Source organism: Triturus cristatus, chromosome 12, assembly GCF_964204655.1.
Source record: "Triturus cristatus chromosome 12, aTriCri1.1, whole genome shotgun sequence".
Taxonomy (NCBI): Eukaryota; Metazoa; Chordata; class Amphibia; order Caudata; family Salamandridae; genus Triturus; species Triturus cristatus.
The window spans coordinates 68,631,547-68,652,538 of NC_140595.1; the positions used below are offsets into that span (position 1 = coordinate 68,631,547).

Consider the following 20,992-nt stretch of genomic DNA (forward strand, 5'->3'; position numbering starts at 1 on the left):
GATAGCAGCTGTGACCTGTATTAACTGCTTAAAGAGAGCTCTGATAACACAATGTCTTCTATAATCGTAAAAAGGATATCCACAAAATTAATTTTCGATCCCTGGAGGGGTGAAAACAGCTTCAGTGGCAAAACAAAATCCAGCTCAACCTCTGTTGCTTCTCAGACAAAAAAACATTAGGACGATCTCTAGAACAATGCCATTTTTTGTATTTCAGGGTAAGAGCCTCTAATTTCATCAAACATTTAAACATTTCATAATTTACACATACTTTCATACAGTGCTCAATTTGTAAAAACTATAAGAATGGCTTTAACTGCAGGTATTAGTTATTTTTTAATGTATATTGAAGTAATAAACAGCAGTTCTGCTTAACTCTAAATTAGATAAACAGTGCCACCATGTGGCAGGCCGTCATAAGTGTCGGTGTTGACAAGTATGTACCGGTGCCTGCACCGGAAGCCACCGACTCAAATTAAGCACTCCTTTCATATAATCAATACAATGTCATTATTTGGAAGGGTTCCGTATGCAGCCTGAACTCCATAACTAAACATACTCTCACACACACATTTATTCATCTTTCTTATAAAAACAGGATGTTCTCGAAGAACAAACTCGATCCTCCAAACAGTGCCCATTACTCTTTCCATTAATATATCACACACTGGTTGTTTCTGTTCAGTGAACCTAAATTCCACGGAGAGACAATACATGCTTCAGTAGCTCCATTGACAATATCACCACTTTCTTCGGGACCAACATTCAAAATATGTGCTTTGACCACTGGTGGGTTCAGGCCTTATCAATCTTTTCAATACCTAATGTATAAATTATAAAATATTTCCTTTGTCAAATAAAAAAAATAAAAAATTCTATGGATCATATTAAATGGTTTTTTTCTAAGAATCAGTAGCGATTAATTGCAGTTATGTTATGTTAATTTTAGTGACAATGCATTTAGTGACAATGCATTCTACCAGAGTTAGCCAGGGACAGTACACAGTGTCAAAATAATCATCCTGAAGGAAACAACAACTGCATTAATATTTGGTGCGAGGAACTGCCACTCTTTTAATTACACATTTAATTTGCTCAACAAGCCTTGCTTAATGACCTCGTGTTTTGTTTCTCTTGTACACACCTACTGGAATTTTGGTGAGGAGAGTGCAGCTTCCGCCTTGCCAAAACAACTCACATTTTACAACAGGCAAGTGGGCTGTGGCTCCCTCCACCATGTGAAGCATACATATCTGTGCTCAAATGTTTATGTTGAGTCATAGTTTTTACATTTAGCTGTGTGAGAAGACCAGGTCTCCTCTTTGTATATTATTTGGAAGCAGAACTGATCCACACTATATCAAACTAGTTCCACCACGTGTTTCTAATAGTTACTTGCCACTGGTTTCAGCCTTCCCCGAGTATACTTCCACCCCCACTATTTAAGTCCACATTTATTCTATGTACTGAGGAAACAGTGCATCATCATGAACAAACAACACAGCTATTGCACAGCCAGTTGGAGCAGTGAGGCAGGTGGAAAGATGGCTGTGCGATTTAACACTGGCTGCTGCCACGTGCAGTGATCTGCAGAGCTTGAATTTGAATCCTAACAAGGCAGGATCCGTCTACTCTCCTTTCAAGGGGTTTAAATCGAGCACCTTTAAAATGGGTGATATCGAAATGTGTTACTTATACTGCTTAGAACGGGTATAAATAGTGTGCTATAAAAAAAACACAAAAATATTTAAATCAGGTAACTGGATGCTTATTACCTATTAATTACAAGTCACATAGTGACTTTAGAATTTTGTGATGTTAGAATAGATATTGACCTTCTGCCTGCTTGCACAAAGAACTCCTCTGTCACTGCAATAGCATTACAGTGCTTTAGGTCTCACAAGGGTATGTAAAGCGCTATACTACTATCCATAAACCAGCACTATACTGTACAGATGGAGCAACTTGATCTCATATATAATTACATACAAACAGGACTGGCCTCCATAAGTACCCAGGCAGTGGGGTCAGCATCCTCTGAGCAGCTGCTGCCTCTGAGCAGCCATCTTGGCCGGCCCAGATGCTCCACAGATGAACAGATGCTCAGTTTGTTTTCAGGCCTGGAGCGCTCTGGAGAACTCCCTTCGAGACCCCTCTCAGGTTCACGCGCCAGCAGAGAAGCATCGAGTCACAGGAACCTCAGAAGGAGAGAGGCCACTGCAGGACTCCCATTCGGTTCCTGGTCTCTGCTGGGGCAGATGGAGGTGCATCCATTCCCAAATAAAAAGTGGCTTCTGTGAAGCCTGTGGGGTTGGGGCAGAGGCATTCCACAGGTCACTCACGGTGAATACCTCGAAAAAATAGTTCTTAGCACATTTAATTCGAAACAAAAAAAACAGGAAACCAAAGTATAGCAATATTTACAGTCAATGAAAATATTTCAAAATAGTTAAAAAAAGAAATATACAATTAACTCAACGGTGCGGCTTTATTTTAAGCTGATGACATGTTCAACCCCGTTCCTGCCGAAACCTAAACTCGACTCAAACACTAACCCTGAATTTAACCATATCCTGTGCCTGCTGCTGGTTTGCCCATGATAATAACCTGTCCCAAAACCAAACCACAGAGCTCACCCAAGCGTGACCTTGAATAGCAGAAACTACGCCCTTTCCCCAATCCTTACATTAACTATGGTCTAAAAACGAACCCTAACTTTTATCCTAAGGATGACCCTAAGCCTAACTCTGACCCTAACATTTTACCGTACCCCAGATCATAACCCTTACTTGGAACTAAACAGGCCAGCTGAAGTGCGACACGATCAGTCCCAGCCCTTCCAGCGGCTTCTCTACAGGCCAACCCCCTTACAGGACTCAAGAACAGATGTCTGCACCTAGAACATCGAGGTCTGTTGTAGCGCTTAGAAGGCGTCATTCTCCACTTGGTCATTGTATTCAGACTTCTAATTCTTAAATCTGCATCACAACAATGAGTGCAGCTCGGCATAACACGTCTGTGATTGTTGGAGAACCTTTGAGAGATGTCTGGCTTTGACACGCTCGCGTTTAAAGCGGCCGAGCCTTTGCATTATGACGATATTCAGAGGTTGTGTTTAGAATCCATAAAAGTAACGTTTGCTAGTGTTCCTGGTTACAACTTCAAGATACTATATGATACCAGCACAAAAGAACCAACCATAACCATGTGGCGAGACAAGAAGGACATTATATAACATACTAGTCGTTTGAAGGCTGGGCAATTCTCATCAGTCAACCCAATCGTGAAAAATATCCACATGTATTATCCCACAACTAAAGGGTTAGAACACTGGAATCCAATAACCAAGGAGTGAGTGTATATATATATATATATATATATATCAAAGAAATACCCTTTCAGGCATAGAGTGACGAATAAATTATGCAAAAAAGAAGCAGAGAACTCTGGGTAGTTCTCAAGTTTAGGTGGAAAGCAGCTCCTGTATGGAGCACTCTCAACACCAGCGACACTCTAGATCTGCTCACCTCAAATGTCTGTTTTTCTATCAAAATCTTTAAGCATAGGATTAGCACAGTGCCATCCACGCCGAGATAGAAAAGGACAAAGTCTTTTGCCATTTGTACAGCAAAGTCTTTAAGCATAGGACTAGCACAGTGCTGTCCTTGCCGAGCTGTAAAATGACAAAAGCCAATTACCACTTCAGACACAGTATTACAGCTTTGAATTGGTAAAATACCAATCAAGCCAACCTGAAATGAGTAAAAGCAACCCCTGACACAGTGTTTCGCTCTAATTAGAGCTCTTCAGAGAGGTATAGCTTTGTCCAGACACAAGGGAGCACCCAGTATAAGTCAAAGAAATACCCTTTCAGGCATAACTACCCAGAGTTCTCTGCTTCTTTTTTGTGTATATATATATATATATATATATATATATATATATATATATATATATATATATATATATATATATATATTATTTTGTGCGGAGTTTTATATAGCGTGAACTAAACCCAAAGGTATCAGAATACTTTACATGAGCACCAGTTAACTTACAGACACATTCATTTTTGTTAGGCATGGGGAGATTAAGTGATTTGCCCAGAATCACGGGATGTTGAGCGTCCCTGCCGAGACTCGAACCGGGTCAACCGCCCCAGCTGTTCGGCCATATTCTCTCCCCATATTAGAAGGCACAATACAATCTGCCCCAGCCAAATGGGAGGACAACATAAAAGTGCATCTGTCAAACGTAGAGAGTGGTAATACGCACAGGATAGGCAGGATCAATGATACAGCCTGGGACAATGGCGATGGATGGAGCTGGCCATCGGTCGCTTTGAACCCAAGACCTGAAGGTGCATTGGGCACCTAACACGAGGCAAAAGGATATATCTGAGACAGAACAATTCATCAAATTAACAAGCTGGAAAGTTGTTGGGCCGGCATCAGTTCGACAAACAATGAAGCCTTTGAGATCTTAACCAGTGGTGACCTCATCTGCTTCCAGGAAACTTGGGAAATGAAGCCATTCACACACAATTCCTGGGTATTACGCAGTTCATAACGCAGCACACAGAAATAACATCTTTAGAAGAGCATCCGGCGGCCTCTCAATCTTTAATAAGCTCAATTTACACCTCAGAATTAAAGCGATCAAAACTGGGTGTAATAACATGCAGGCAATTGAACTTTTCGGCCTAACCCTAAATGCTTAGTTACTTCCATAATCCTCCTTAGCACTTACATCAACCCATGTAATGTAGGCAGGAAGAAGGCTGTGGATGATTTCTGTGAGCGTGTCCGAACGCTCCTCTATCGGTGCCCAAAGTCAGATTACTGGATAAAGAAATAGACTTCCGTAAACATCTAAAAACCTGGATCTTTAATCTCCAAGATATAACTGCCAGAAGCCTAGTGTAATTCGGGTCTCGGTCAAGTAAGCATAGGGACTACCTAACATCTGGTGGTCCTTTCTGGGCGCCTAGATGCTCCTTGGAGCGATTGCCGCGCGATACAAATTGGCACTTACATTACATTACATTACATTACCTCAATACGAGATGCTTGGACCAGACCAAGAGGCTCCAGAAAGATGTCCATCAGATGACCTCAGGAGCCTGCCTTAACAAATTCAACCTTCATACATGCGACCAACAGAGTGAACTAGTCGGGGGAAGGTCGCCCACGTTGAGAAATATTTCCACCTTGGACTACGGATTCATGAGCATACACTTGCATGGAAGATCAACAAACCTTCATGTACAGAATCGTTCAGAAAGCGACCATCATCCTTTGACCATCGTAATCAATTTAAATTGTACCACACATCCGGCAATACAAGCAGCAGGCTTTACCCTGAGTGCAGGAGCAGATCCATTAGTGAAAAGGATAAAATGGGGCTTAAAAAGAGAAACACAATACCAGAAATGGAAGGAACAACAAAGTTCAGCTACACAAATACCAACTCACAGGACTAGAAGCATGAGACAGCATAATGGGTGATCTATACTTGGCACCAACCACCCATAAATCAACAACTACCATAAAGCATCCACAAAAAGTTAATAACCGCTGAACCTCCATAAAGCATCAACACAAGCCCCACATAGATGATAGAGCGCTCCTCAGAAGTAACAAGCATTGGCATAGCCAATGGGTCTCGCCTTTGGGACCTTATTAGTATTTAGTTATGCATCACAATATCATTGGTACAACAGCATCAACTGTTGCATGGCTAAACACTTATAAGGTCCCAAAGGCGAGACCTATTGGCTAAGCCAATGCTCGTTTAGCTCATTGTGTCACTGCTGGTGCGACGGGTGTGGAGATCTCTTTTGTCACTCACAGGGCAACGGCTCCAATGTCGCAAGGATCGACTCGAACTTTCACCCAACAAAGTTCAAGAAGGCAAATGACAAATTGAATAGGAAATGGACACGTGTACCTAAAAATGCTGGAGGAGAAAAACTTTGGCCCAAAAAAATACAGAAACTGTAGAATGCGCAGGTAAAAAAGTGTAGTGGTGTATACGAAAATGAGGGGCGACACCGAAGAGGGAGAAACTGCTCTGGGCCTTCACTGTTTCCTATGCATGCTTTAATATCATTTTACACTGTCAACCGTCCTAAGGCGTGCAAACTTCAACACCTTTAGCTCCTGAAAAGATTTTTTTTAAACGGCTTAGGGAACCTTTTAATCAAACTAAGGGGATTGCAGGGTCTGAATAACCACCGAGCCACTTCGGCCTAGAAAGAGAGAAACGCCTCGTTAAAACGAAGCAGCTCATCAGTAAGGAAATGCATGACTGGATGGCTGGAAAAACAAGCAGGAAGTGGGATAAGGGAGGGGTGGCAAATGGTGATCACTTTCGCGGCCGCTTTGATGTTCTCAGTGGCCGCGCGGCTCACTGAGAACATCAAAGCGGCTGCGAAAGTGATCACGCAGGCTGACAAATGGTGCGCGCGCGGCGCACATGCACTGTAGTTGGAGGCCTGAAAAGCCACTAGTCTGTACTTCCAAATCCCGCTTACTAAAACTCCCGCCAGAGCAGCGCTAAAGCGCTGGCTCAGGCGAGACCTAAAAAGGAGTGTCGGAAGACAGAACTCAGACAGAGGAGGCACAAAGGAGCCCTCTTGAAAAAAGGTTAGATGCGGAGACGATAAGACGTAAACAATTACTTTGGGCTCTCAAACAAAGATATCTGGAGAAGGAATGGAAGCTGGCATTTCCCCCATTATCAGCTGCCATGTCAAGGAAATTGGGAATCTGTTAACCGCCTTGGCAACAAACTCCTGTCTCAGAAAAACAATGGTCAAACCACGTTAAATCATTGTATTCAGGTTCTGAACCATCTCCCATTCCCTGGGATGTGCAAGCAGGACAAGAACTGAGTGCTCAAGTCGAGGAACGGATCCACCCAACTGTGAAACGAAAAAAGACCGTTCTTCAAACACTACGCAAAGACGGCGCCCCTTGATCTAATGGTCTATTCGGGATCATCTTCAGAAATGACGCAGACTTTTGGGCACCACCAATGCATGACCTCTTAAGCCGTTCTCTTCTCCTCTAATATTCCAGCATTATTGGGGGCTCCCTTCTGCATCCAATTTATAACAACCATTTGCAATCCAATAGATCTTGCATTTGTCAGTTAGAGCTATGGGCGTCGTAAAGGCAGTGCCTTTATCTCCGTATGAAATCAGTAGCCTCATATGTTGCAACAAATAAACTAAAATACTATGGTAGAATGTAAGTCATGGAAAAAGTTAGGGCTTTAAGTGGGCCGGGTGCTAAAAAGCGGGTGCTGAGACGGGTCTCTATCGGGCTCTCCATTTTTGCCCTCAGGGTGAAAACAAATCTTAACTCTGCAGCAGTGCCACCCTTCATTGGCTATGAAGTAATTTCAAAGAGACTCGTTATAGTACTTTCACAGGCTCATCATTTCGGAACAGGTGCATTTTCAAAATTATATAGGACGAAGCCATAGTTGTTGCTTATTTATCTTACACAATAACAACCATTGGCAAAGCCAATAGCCCTGACTTGTTATAGGTGTAATGTGTTACTTATCTGTATGGAATGACAAAAGCAGCAAAATACCAGTCGGGCACAATATGCGAAGCACATATTTTTAGCTTGCGTATTTTAAGCCACGCCCTTAATTACATCGGCCAGGCCCCGTTGAGAGACCCCTAGTTTTTTAATCCCACTTAAAGCCCTGGAAATAGGTCTAACATAACATAAACGTGCAGTGATTGTGACTCTCAGTAATGAATAGTCAGCTGCTGTTGGACGTCGGGATGCATACCGCCGCAGTCAGCTTGCAATGCAATCGGACTCGCATTTGCCTGAGTTACAGCAGGCAGTGGTTAGATGGGAACCGGCCATTAGTAGTTCTGTCGGTGGTGGACAGGGGAGCAGTGGGCTGCAGTCGGGGGATCGCAGTGACATCCGAGGAGTGCAATAGGTGTTGCATATTTTTAATTGAAATGTTTTTACTAATGCGACAGACTGGACGGCACAGCGGTCGCCTCAGCTGAACCAGCACCAACACGAGTCGGAAGAAGCAATGATTTTGCAGGGATGGTGGGGACGGCATGCACCGTTGTGGGAGGGGTGAGGTGGTGTAGGGAATGGCACGGGGGAGATTAAAAGATTAAGTGACAGGCCAAGCTGAAAAAAGAAGCATTCACAAAGGTTTCATGGCAGGAACATGAGCAGAAGTAGGACAACCACTTAAAGAGTGCTGTTGAAGTTGAGGAAAGAACATGAAGCATATTAGCACATGTAACAGGGGCAGTCCTCATGGGAGGATACGAAAGCCCAAAAGGAGGGACTAGTAAGCCTATCCACCAATGAAAAGCGGGCATTTACAAACCACAATAAGAAAAGCCAATTGAAAACATGGGCTGTGCTTAATGCCCATAGTCTAGGAACAGCATGCCTTGCAGAGCAGCGCATGCACTGCCCAGGCTCGACCTAAAAAAGGGCGCTAGCTCAAAGCCAGAAGACTATAGGCTAATAGTCTTACTGAATGTCAAAGGGAAAGCCTTTGCTAAGGTTCTACTAAGCGAGCTGGAGGATTGAGTAACGGACAATGAGATCATTCCATACTATCAGACAGGGTTTTGGTTCAAAGCATCCACCATAGACAATGTCATAGGTACGTCCTTTTTGGCAAATAAAGCTGCAAAAGAGGGTCATGTTCACTATATGCATGCTTTGTAGATTACAGTGCGGCATTTGACGGCATAAGTCGAAACATCTTATAGGCAAAGTTAGCTGAGTGAGGAACACCAAACAACCTGCTCAATGCAATAATTGCCTTATATGCGGACACCTGGGCCCAAATCAAGCTGACCCAAACCCAAGCCTCACCAAAAATGAATACAAATAAAGGCTTAAAACAGAACTGTGTCATAGCATCCATGCTATCTCTACTGTCATATGACTATGTATGTCATACATATGTCATATGTATGTCATGGAATGTATGTATGTCATATGACTGTTTTATAGCATCCATGCTGTCTCTACGGTCATCCATGCAATCTCTACTCTGCCAACCTAGTGCCGGCATTATCCAAAGGAAATTTGTTATGTCCAAAAACTGGATCAATAAATCTTCCAATCATATAATATGGAGACGACCTTGTCATTCTGGATCACACCAACATTGGGATGCAGCGGGCCTTAAGCATACCCTCCTATTATAACATCAAGAAATGCCTAACAGCTAACACAGAAAAAAAAAAGGTCCTAATCTTTGGGCAGCACAAAAATAAAACATCACCAGAGATGGAACCTTGGGTCGCTCAACATAACAACAACAAGCAGATATAATGATCTGGGCATTTGGCTGTCTGACACATGTAAACCAGTCTTACAGTCCAGGTCAATAAAGGATAAGGCAGCCAAAACAACATTTGCATTGGCAAAACTCCACTGATACCTACACAGTCCTACTACAGAAGGAATCTGCATAGTTATTGGGGATAAACTTCTACCGCCCATAAACTATGGGCACCTTGCCTTGCCTGGAATGCTATCGACTATTCTCGAGTACTGACAATCTGCAGCTTATAGGAAGATTTTTGGTCTACCATAGCACATCCGACGCACCTTTCAGTGATTGGAATTTGGCCAGGTACGCCAAGAAATTGAGTGCAAAACGGCCATTGTATAATACTGCTACCAGGTCTCCTCCGCCCCAGATGGCTCAATGGAAAGCACACTACAGGCCATTTTTAAAGCCATTGGCAAGTTATCTGAAGAGGGCTTTCAGCTCCCTGAACCTCAACTGCGGTCTCTCCATTCACACGGTGGTAACTTACCAACAGTTGAAGTGCATCGTAAAAACCCATGGACGGCACCTCTCCAAAGCGCTTGACCTGCTGGAAGTTTCACACGCTTCAGGGGTCCCAGGTTTGTCTCCATCACATGAGGCTGCAGCACTACAGCCCAACTTAAAGGGCCCCCTGGGCAGTCCCGCTCTCAAAAATATACTCAACATGGGATTGTTGGCCTTACCATTATGGAACTTCCAAGTACATTGGAAGACCAAAAATGGGGGGCATCAAGTCCCTCTACCACCTAGTATGCTTCTGGCCGGCGTTGATACCTATTGAAGCGCTATTTTTTAAGGATGAGCTAAGAACCTGCTGGGACGCTGTCATCTACGCATACACGTGATGCACCTATATAACTAGCAAGAATGGCAAAATATGACTCCATATCAGGGAACCGGCTAAAGGCATGCAACGCCTAAAGGCTACCAGCCAGTGTAACACCTAGCCACTGTAACATCTATTATCAGAACATTTGCACCAAAAAACTATATATCCAGGATTGACCTTGAAATGCTGATACTCCATCCACGGCCAGAACCTTGGGACAATTATTAATAAGACATTGTTTACGTTGGTTTTAATTTAAATGCCGTCACATTACCTGCAACTTAGATTTAATCGTGCACCTTATCCCCTTTACAGGTCACATTAGCAGAGATAAAAATGGAGGCGGATTTAGGAAGCAGCAATAAGACCCGCCTTTCAGAACTAACCATGCACTTTATCACCACTTAGATGTGTACTAAGTGGCACTGAATCGGCGGAAGTAGAAAAGGCGCTGGTTGAGCCTTCACATCTTAAGCACACGGCACCTTGGTTGGTTGAGCCTTCACACCCTGGGCACATTGCACTTTGGTTTGAATTTCAGCATCGGCTGCTACTTAATGGCGGCGGGAGGGCAGGTCACGGGGGGGGTGGAATGAAAAAAAAACACTTACCTGTGTGCTGCTGCTTCTCGGTCCTCTTCGCTCGCTTCCAGGACTCCAGGGACAGGAACAGGAAGCACCCAGACTTCCTGACTCCCGTAGCCAATCATGACGCTGCTGATAGCACAGTGGTTTGGCGTTCAGAGAAGGACTGGGAGCCTAGGCATGTTCTTCACCCAGGCTGTGCATTACAGCCTGGTGGCAAACATGCTAAGCTCGCATGACTGTTTGGCTGGCCCAAGAAGGCCAGCCAAACGGTCATGCGCACTTACAGAGAGCTCAACATTCCTCCCCCGGCACCTTTGACACAGCTCAGCCCCGCCCCTAACCAGCTGAGCAAGGACAGAAAAATACATTTTCACCTGCTCACAGAGCAGTGGGGCGACGCTCCTCCGCCTTAGAGGAGGAACGATATGTTGTCAGAATAAATCTGACACGCTGCTATTATATCGGTACCTCAAACCTTCCTTTGCATATTACCTTTTCTCCATCATTTTGCACCATGTGAAAGAGAAACCATAATTTTTTAACCACACTGCAGTTTTAAGGTATTTATTATACTGTATATTGTAATGCCTTTTTCTTTTTACTTTGTTATTGTGAAGATTTTAATTAATCACACAATAAAGTATGTATTTAATTATTAGGCCTATGGAAACAGTCTTTGCCTTTTTTATGGGCGCTCCTCTCTATAAAAGGCACAGGGGGATTGTGTGAGGAGCAGGTTTTAACGCGGAATCTGGTTTTCTCGTTTTCTTTTGCTGCACTGAAATTCCTTCCTATTACACTGCTCTTTAGAGAAAAGGTAACTTGGTTCTCTTTAAAAAAAAAATATTTTGCGAGAGTAGTTTAGGATTTAGTAGGATTTGGTATGACGTCCTACACCTTCTTCATATGCCTTGGACACCACTAATTCCAGGCAAGGGAAGCAATGTCTTGTTGATTCATAGTGATGGCTGTTCCAATCTCATCTAAGATTCCCTATATAACAAAGTTCACTTCCTGTGTACATGAGTGTCTTATATTTGATATAATGTGCACTGAAACTGAGTCACTTCCAAGTGCCCTCGGGTGAGATCAGTGGATGATTGTTGTGCTAGTGCACTAGGCCAGACTGTACGGAGGAACAAAGTTCACTATAGTGGTGCAAGTTTCCACCACTACTGTGCATCAGATCAAACCAGAGCTGTCTAAAGTTGCAAAACTCTACATACTGCTTGCATTCTTTTTTTTTTTTTTTTACTTTGGCAACTTCTTGCAATTAACGAAATAGGCAGTTAAAAAAAAGTAGACATGAAAATCCACTAAAAATAGGTTTTTGCAGGGTGAGGAAGCAGGTGCCAAGTGCCCCCTTTTTTAAGTTTTAACTATCAAGTGGCATAGAGGCTGGAGCCACAAATTACTCTTGGGAGGTGGTTTGGGGGCACATATACCTGGTCAGGCAGCACATGTATCACACACAGTAGGTAGTAAGTATAAGCAGTGTTATTCTTGCAGAAAAAAGAGGTTATTTCTCTGTCAATATTGAGTAAATATGCTCAGTAACTTTAAGATTATTAGCAGAGATATTCCTTGTCACTCCAGCACATTTGTTGCACCCTTTCTATGCCTAGGAAGGTTGGGGGAGGGTCTCAAGTGATATTTATCATATGACGGCCAAGCGATGCATTTAGGTGGCACTGGACTTGTGTACTGTACTGAACAAATTCAGTGGCCTCTTCCCTATATACAAAGTCTTTTGATGAGAGGTCAGGGTCTCTGCGATGGGGGCCACCAGGCCCGGATAAAGGCTGGGCACTACAGTTGGCGGGGCTCTATCAGGCCACGGTGCACATGTGGCCTTGCAGATGTTGGTGGTGGACATCAGGTGGTTTGCACCACTTCAGGTGCGCAAACTGGTTGGGGCATGTCACAAGTTGGTTGTGATTCAGTGTGCAGCTTGGCCGATTCGGACAGGCACTGATGGGGTTTGTAAACAGGCTGGGGAGTTGAGACATCTTCTATGCAGCTTACATGATTACGTCAGGGGCCACCACCTTCAGTTGAGTTTGTAGTGGTTCACACTGAGGGCATCCACCACAAGGGGGTGCTACTCCGAGAGTCAAATGCCTGCCCGGTGTCTCCAGAGGATGCTGTTGAGTAACTTTAGACTACGTGTGCATGGTCTCACCACGGAGTACCACCGACAAGTTTGCGGGTTTGCTCATGCAATGTTGTTTCAGAAAGCGATGTGCTCAGATTTTTGGGTCTGACTGACCAAAGTAATGTTATCTGACTTTGGGTGAATGTAGCAGCACTAAGTATGTCTACCTCCTTCTAAGCAGGCCACAGCAGCACAGCTCTCAGAAGTCCTACGATAGTTTGGTTACTTGTTAAATAAATAGTCTAGGATGCCGCACCTCATCCTCACCTTTCTCTGCACCAGTAAACTTATTGATGGAGAAAGAACAGCGGAAATGCTCGAAGGGCCGGTTAATATCTGATCATGTGAATAGATGGATCGGTTCCATTTCCAGTAAAGTACAGTTCTTCAAAGCGTACTCGCTGGGACGACGGAAGGCTGAACGAGGAAACACTCGGAAGGCAGTAAAACGGATGACAACAAATAATAAGGGATAATACCGACAAGACTGGGAGAGAAAAAACTATCGAAGAAAAGGAACTATTTGGGAAAACCGGGACAGAATTACAACCGGTTAAAAGATAACACTAACCATACCGACGAAACAGCCCTGAGGAAGTCGCGGCCATCTGTGATGGGCGACGAAACACGTGTCGGCTAAAAAGAGGCAAAAAAAATAGAACCAAACTAGAACATATAAGAATAAACCTAACAAATACAAAGAAAGACAAGAATTGTTGATATCTGTTATTTATGTAATACATGTTGACATTAGCGTGTGCTGGGGATACCAATTTTCTGTATAAACTGGGTGATTTTGGTCGTCCAACTGGGGAGTGTGTAATCTCTCCACCTCAAAGCACTGCACATAATTAAGTTCATGAAAACTTTCAGGTGTACTTCTGTAGAGAGCCATAGAACCTTCTGCAAACCTCACCCGCACTAGCATACAGTTACTTCTTAGCAGGCAGGTGCACTTAGGATAAGTAAACAACCCCTTTTTAGTTTGAATGCAGATCACAAGAAAATATAATCCTTATTGGTGCAAAGAAAGATACTATTAGTTTTCAACTACCGTTACCCAAAGACATAGTTTAAAAACGTAAAGACTAAAATAAAGAATAAAAAGGATAAAGAATGGGATGAAAATGGCACTAAAAAAAGAAACGTGCTGGTCCATCAGCCCTGGCACTGAATTGAGTGCCTTTATATGGCGGATGTGCACATGTGATGAGGCAAAAAGCCCTCACAGTGGAAAGGAGCCAATGGACCATCCATTATCCCACGCTCCAAGCTGTGGTCAGGGAACCAAAATAGAGATGACAACAAACCAATGTGTGAAGAGCGCTTATCCAAACTCCATGTATACATCCATTTATTTATATTTTTTCTAGTATATTAAGCTACGGAATCATCTAAATATTTTCTAGGTCAGACCTAAAAAAGGAAAAAATTAAATAGTGATGTGAAAAAAAGAACATGTTCAAACTACGCCCCTCTCTCCTAAAAAGCCTGTTTGGGGGTTTTCAATCGTGAATCAAGGCACAGGCAGAGGGTGGCGAAATGCTAATTTACAATTATTCAATCAATATTTATTGTATATTGTACACCAACTCCATTTACGAAGAGTATGGGAAATAGAAATGTACATCATGTATTTAACATACATAAATTATCCTTATTAAGTAAACATGAAAAATAGAAGTAAATTATAATTGCGACAGAACATTAAAATACAAGCATTGGCATAGCCCATAGGTCTCGCCTTTGGGACCTTATAAGTGTTTAGCCATGCAACAGTTGCATAACTAAATACTTATAAGGTCCCAAAAGCGAGACCTATTGGCTATGCCAAGCGGCCGCGAAAGTGATCGGGATCGCGATCAAACATCAAAGCGGCCGTGGGGCTGCGAAAGTGAAAGTAATCACGGTCAAGCGCGGCGTGCGTGCCCGCGCACATGCACTGTAGCTCTAGGCTGGCCTGGTAGCACTTTTTGGAGCCCTCTCAAAAAGTCTCGCCAGACCAGCGCATGCGCTGGGTCAGGCGAGACCTAAAGAACTAAACCGCCCTATTCTTACAGGTAACATTTTATATCATATAAGTACATTGTTATAAGTACAAATAAATAGTTTAAAACATCCAGTAGCTATAACCAGGACATAGCTGTTCAAGCACAAGTGCCACTACCCCTGATCATGGTACCGGAAGTGAACAGGAAGATACTTAAAAATAAAAACTATATCGGTCATAAGAACATGGTAGCCATCACTGCATCAATCTATGATTTCCAAATAAAATTCCTTATTATTGGAAGAGAAGAATTTGCACAAAAAGCAAAACTAAAAATAACGTTAAATATCATAGATTTTTATGAATAATCATGATATTTTACAATAGTCAGTGTTTTTGTACAATTTTTAATGTTCAAAAATAGAAAAGAGATTTGCTTGTTATTAAGAAGAGGGAAAAGCAGGGAAACTTGTATGGGTGCGATCGGTGCAACAGTACAACTACACGCTTAGTATCCATATGAAAAGAAAGCGGGGTGTGACGATGTCAAGACCCGCTCAGTAATCTATGTATTGATTATTGGGTCTACAAAGGATTTCAATGATTCTCTGCTAGAAACTGCATCCTGGGAGAGGGTTCCCATTCCTGTTGATACTTCTAGCGTGAAGCGAGTAGCGTAGGTGTGGGATGATAGGGCACCAGGTCTTCTACATTCTTTTCTGAATACAACAGTAGGTTTCTTTCCTGGGCAGGGCGTCAAATAGCCAGCCCTTGACCCTGCAATACCCTCCCAATGCTACTCACTGCTGAAGCATCCAATGGCCTTTTCTGTGAGTTCTTGTGTTTTCCTTTAGTCTCAGGTGTAAGCTGCTCATGAACGACCAGGGGAAACACATTTGTGAATCAGACCCCAAGCGAGCAGGTTATCAAGATGTATTGACCTGCCTTGCAACTTCCAAACAATCACTGGCAACCACCTGCGGCTGAACGAGCTGTAATGGATTCAGTAGCTAAGATGGGCATCGCTCATGGACCACTTATGTAGGGAAGGGAGATGCTGAGCTCTAGAAGACTTCTGAAGGAATGGGAAAGACAGCGCCTTAGATATATTTTCATTTTTTGGCATGTGTCAGGCTATGGAAACTATGAATCCTGACCACCCTGTTAAACCCACAAATACCACTTTCTCCGTCAGCTGACAAATGGGCAGGGCCACAGGAAGTGTGTGTTTTTGCGGTTTTTCGCATAATTATGGATTCCCTGCATTTGCCACATAATCCATCATCTGCTGCATAATCTGCAGAATTTAACTCAAAAATGTGTTTCTAGCTCAAATGGTTCAAAAGTTACTAAAAAACACAGCAAGATATGTTGCTACGGTTGACGGGTCATCATTCTGTTGCTTATTGCAATATTCTGGGAGTTGAAACATTTCCCAGACAGTGTTCACAAGTGTAAAAATGACAAAATAAAGAAGCAATACTATCAAAAAATGTACCGCATTACGCTGCATAATTTGCCTTTTCTTGCCGCATAATTTAGTCAACCTGCTGCATTATTTGGACCTCCCATGTCAAATAATTCCAGTGGTTCTGCAGCTCGGTCCTTACATGTGTAATACCGAGAACGTTCTTTGGGCAGACACTGATGTGTCCGCTGGAAGTAAGCGTGAGGATGATTTAGCAGGTGAGATTCCCCATGATTTAGAAATATTGTTGCACACAAATGCCACAAATATCCATGAACTATAGACATTAATGAATTCACTTCCTCTTTCTACATCAATCTGTTATATGCCTGCCCTACCTTTATACATAAAGTTGACTAGACACAAAAATGGGCGCACACTTGTTGTAAGCATAGAGCCCCACATGTGCACTTGATGGATATGGAATACAATATCGACATTTAACAGCCACCATATGCATACCCTGTAGAGAGGTTACCCGATATCGCAAGCTCCGCCTTTAAACAGATTATTTAATTGATTTTTTAATGCAGGTCTAAAAGTGTGTGGCTTCATGTCTCATGAATTGATTTACTCCCACTAATCCATCAGTTTTGGGGAGAATTGTACGTTGGAGGAAGGACCAGGCTGGATGTGCCGAGAATTAAAGATCTACGTTGATTCATGTCCAGAGGCGGCCCTAAGACTATTGAAGTGACAGTCAAACATGCATCCTTCATCAAATTACAAAACTCACAGTTCTGCAATGTATTCCTCAGGTGTTTGCATTTCGTTTTCCTTTTCTTGTTATGAACCTTGATATGTTGGTAGATCTTTCTACCACAACCCGTGTCATTTATTTGATTCACAAAATATTCATTTTAGGATTAACATTGGTTTTTATTTGTGCTGGCTCGGCTCGGTTGTTGGCTCATAGAGGCGAGCCGGACCTGTGGATCGCTTCTTACCATAACATCTCTGGCTCACCCCTATAGAGTAGGTAATCAGGGTCGAGTGAGCACCCCCATGTCGTGTAATCCTACAGCCCTGCTCTGACGACTTTGAATCACCAAAGTCAACCATTTTGAAGCGGTAACTCATAATTCAAGTTTTCTAATAACAGGCCAGACGTAAAGTGATACGTGTTGTAACTACTGGGGGTGGAGTACATATGACCCGGAAAGCTACCAATGTGGAATTTGTCTAAGTATTAAACCCCCATTCTAAGGGCGACCTTATGAATCCACATGTTCAGCCGGATCTGGTGGCTTCGTGGACTACCGCATCCACTGCAGGGGCCTGTGTTGGACCTCAAGGTCACGGGTTCAAATCCCGGCGGTCCACTCAGCCTTTCATCCTTTCAGAGGTCAATAAAATGAGTACCATTGAGTTGGGTAACAATAGACATCTGTTATTCAGCGCCAAGATACCCCTTTGGGGGTGAATGTCCGCTTTACAAATACACGTTATACAGAAGGTGAGGGGTTCGCACCCCATCAGGATCTTGCAATGGTTGTAGAAACATCCAGGTACTCTCAGTGCAAAAACAAGAAACAAAAAAAAAACTGCTGTGTGTGTGCAGGCGGTGGCCACCCGCACTCAGTTTTGGATACATGGACTTGTTTTTCTTCATCAGACTATGCTGAAAAGGAGTGAGCAAGACAGATGGGAGAGAGAAGCAGGAAAAGAAAGATGGGGGAACGAATGACAAAGGGTGGGTGAAAGAGAACCTGCGAGAGCAGGAAGTGTAGGGGGGTGGAAGAAAGATTCCCGAGTTAGAATCCAGGCGAGGCAGCCTTAGTTGCAGTCAGTTCTAGTGGTGGACTCATTAGAAACCTTTTCAAACCGTGCACTTTTCTTTTTTAACAAATTAAGCACTAATTCCTGGGAAAGGTTGATGATCCGCATCATTATGTCTTCTACAAGGATCTTATTCATGCATCCATTCATCCTGCCACAGACTTCCATTAATCCTTGGCAGAGATGTCGGTCTGTCTCAGGAGAGACGGCGTTGTGTCTGCCCTCCAAGAAACGCTTTATTAAAAATCCAAGCTGTGTAAATGCGCTGCCTCCAGCCTCAGTGCGCTATGGTGATGGAGGAGGAAAGGGTGAGCGAAAGAGCACATCAATACGCAGGCTGAGTATGCACGTGCTATTTTACATTTCTATAGCGCTAATCTAGACTACAGGCATCGGAGCGCTGTCCAGGGTTCAAAGCAGAGAGATACAAACAGAGTGGATCTGGACAGGGTGCGTTTACTAATTGTCTATGTCCTGTTCTTCAAAGAGGTGTGTCTACAGCTGTGATATAACGCGCAGTACACGCTGTTTTTTGTAATTTAAAAACGTGTTTTCACATGGCACTTGCGCCACGAGATTGAGTCTCATTTAGCACTGTAAGTGAGAGGCGTTACTAATACTCTATATACGGTACTCCGTTTCTCAACATTAGACAGATGAAAGGCTGGGCTGGGCAGGCTGGAATTCACGCCTGTAGCACAGATACCTTGGAAGCAATGCCTTATTTCCTTTTGCATCTCAACACACAATAACAGACACTTAACCAACTAAAAAAACACAGATTTTATCAGTTTCAGAAGGATAGGACGTTGACTGTTGCATGCTGGGATTAGAACCTGTAGCTCACATGCGGCACGCGCACCTCGCCATCCCGGTCTCTGCTCTTTCAGGTCAACACGTACATTATTAAAAAAAAAAAAATTCAAACTAAACGGAGCATTATTTTTTTTTTTACCTTGCTGCGGGACAGGAGCCAGTCAGCCCTGCTGAAGTTGAATCCTTCAAAAGCGCTGTTTTTCTTGCCCCTTGTTTTAAGGCGCTGTGAGAGTCTGGTTTCGCCGTCCCCTTCCTGTGCTCTCCGTTCTCGGCGGTGGGAACGGTGTACCTCTCGCTCCACAGCAGACTTCCTCCGTCCTTAGCTTCAGGCGCGGCTCTGAGACCCCCTGCCAGAGAGAAAACAGCAGCGTGAGCCTGAAAACGCACAGAGTGTGGGAGGGAGGAGAGGGGAGGAGGCGAGATGACAAGATAGACGGCTCGATAAGTGGGTGAGGGATGGGGGTGAGGGGGATGGGGTGTAGGAAGATGCTGGCACTGTGGAGGTGGAGAACGAAATCCTAAAACTCCTGTTTACCGTCGTCAGTAAGGATGGAAGGGTCAGTGCATGTCCTGCAGGTAACATTATGGCACCTGCTTGGTTAAATGCTCAGTCATGTAGCTCAGTGGGTTCCACATTGTTGCAGAGTAGCATCGCCCAAAAAAATGCCAAACGTTTGAGAGAGAGTAATTTATGCAGGATTAATCAATTGCAATAGTAAAATAATAACACCGTTTTGTATAGCACTTCGTATAAAACGTCTGCAATTTCTTAGCGCAAAAAGTAGATGTTACTATTATTACCCCATTTAATGGCACTCAATTTACTGACCTCATGACCTTTAGACAACTTCAGATGTCGAATATTTGGAGACCAGAGGAGCCTAAGGAAAGGGTCGACGCACATTCTTCATCACACCATCCACCAACACCACCTCCTCTTTTTACCAGTTACACACAACCATACAACCCTTACACGCCACTCCACCACATACATGACCTATTCCAGTGATCAAATCTAGAAAAGTTTCAGCGCTCCGTCCATCATTTCCTTGTGCTTGCTTTGTTCGCCCTAAGTTGGCAGGGTATGCCCAGACGTGGGTCCCTTGCTCACTTTGCCACTGGATTCAAGCTAGCCTGGCTGATGAGGTATTTCCCCCAAACCGGTCCCAGGACGCTTGCTTCTAGTCCAGGGAAGGCATGGCTTGGTAGTTCGGGCTGGACTGTTCCCATGAGGCACAGGGTCAGACTGATTTGCATATAGCTGTGTCTGAACTGGGGTGGCGAAGTGAGCTAAAGAACCACGATGGATTCAACCCAGATCTGCAACTGGGGGAGGGTGTCTGAAAAGTTTCAGCGTGCCGCCCATCATCTCTTTGTGTTTACAGTCATTTGTATTGTAATTAAATTTCTACAGCACTTTATACCACTGATGAGGCGCAGAAGCATGTTAACAGAAAGGGTGCATGCTGTACAACACAGGAGTGCACAGCTGGAAGAGTTTTCAATTGTAGGGTGACCAGATTTTAAGAACCAACAAGCATTTACAATGCAACGGTCTCGGCATTGTTAAAGTTAGAGCTATTGGCATTGCTCTTGACATTATTTTTGTTTATGTTTTTGTTTTTAAAACATTTAAAGAAACGGCATTGTCATGAGCAATGCCAATAGCTCTAACTTTAACAATGCCGAGACCGTTGCATTGTAAATGCTTGTTCTACTCTCTAACAATCGGCACAGCTGTGGCCAAGCAAGCGCCCCCTCCCACGACATTTCCTTCCAAAGAAATGAAATCGCTGCCGTACTAATCCGGGGTGCTTTCGTTGAATTGCAAAGTAACAGACCTCTAGTACATTTTCAATATAGTTTCCTCCGGATACATAAAAACCCTTATCAGTCAAACTGATTGTCACCCAAACTTCAATAAAGTAATGTAACAAAAAAACAAACCAAAGTAATTTGTGAATCCAAGGCCGTTAAATCTTTCTTCCGTCACCCGAAACTTTTTGCAGCCCGATTC

At 43.4% G+C, this 20,992-nt stretch overlaps 1 protein-coding gene across 1 annotated transcript in view; it reads right to left on the minus strand.

Moving 5' to 3' along the window:
- Positions 1-20,992, minus strand: part of LOC146772524 (excitatory amino acid transporter 1-like) — a 173,974-nt gene that overhangs the window by 66,105 nt on the left and 86,877 nt on the right. The window contains exon 2 of the mRNA XM_085638978.1: positions 19,115-19,322. The gene's annotated coding sequence lies outside the window, so the exon portion shown is untranslated. The remainder of the gene's footprint in view (positions 1-19,114; positions 19,323-20,992) is intronic.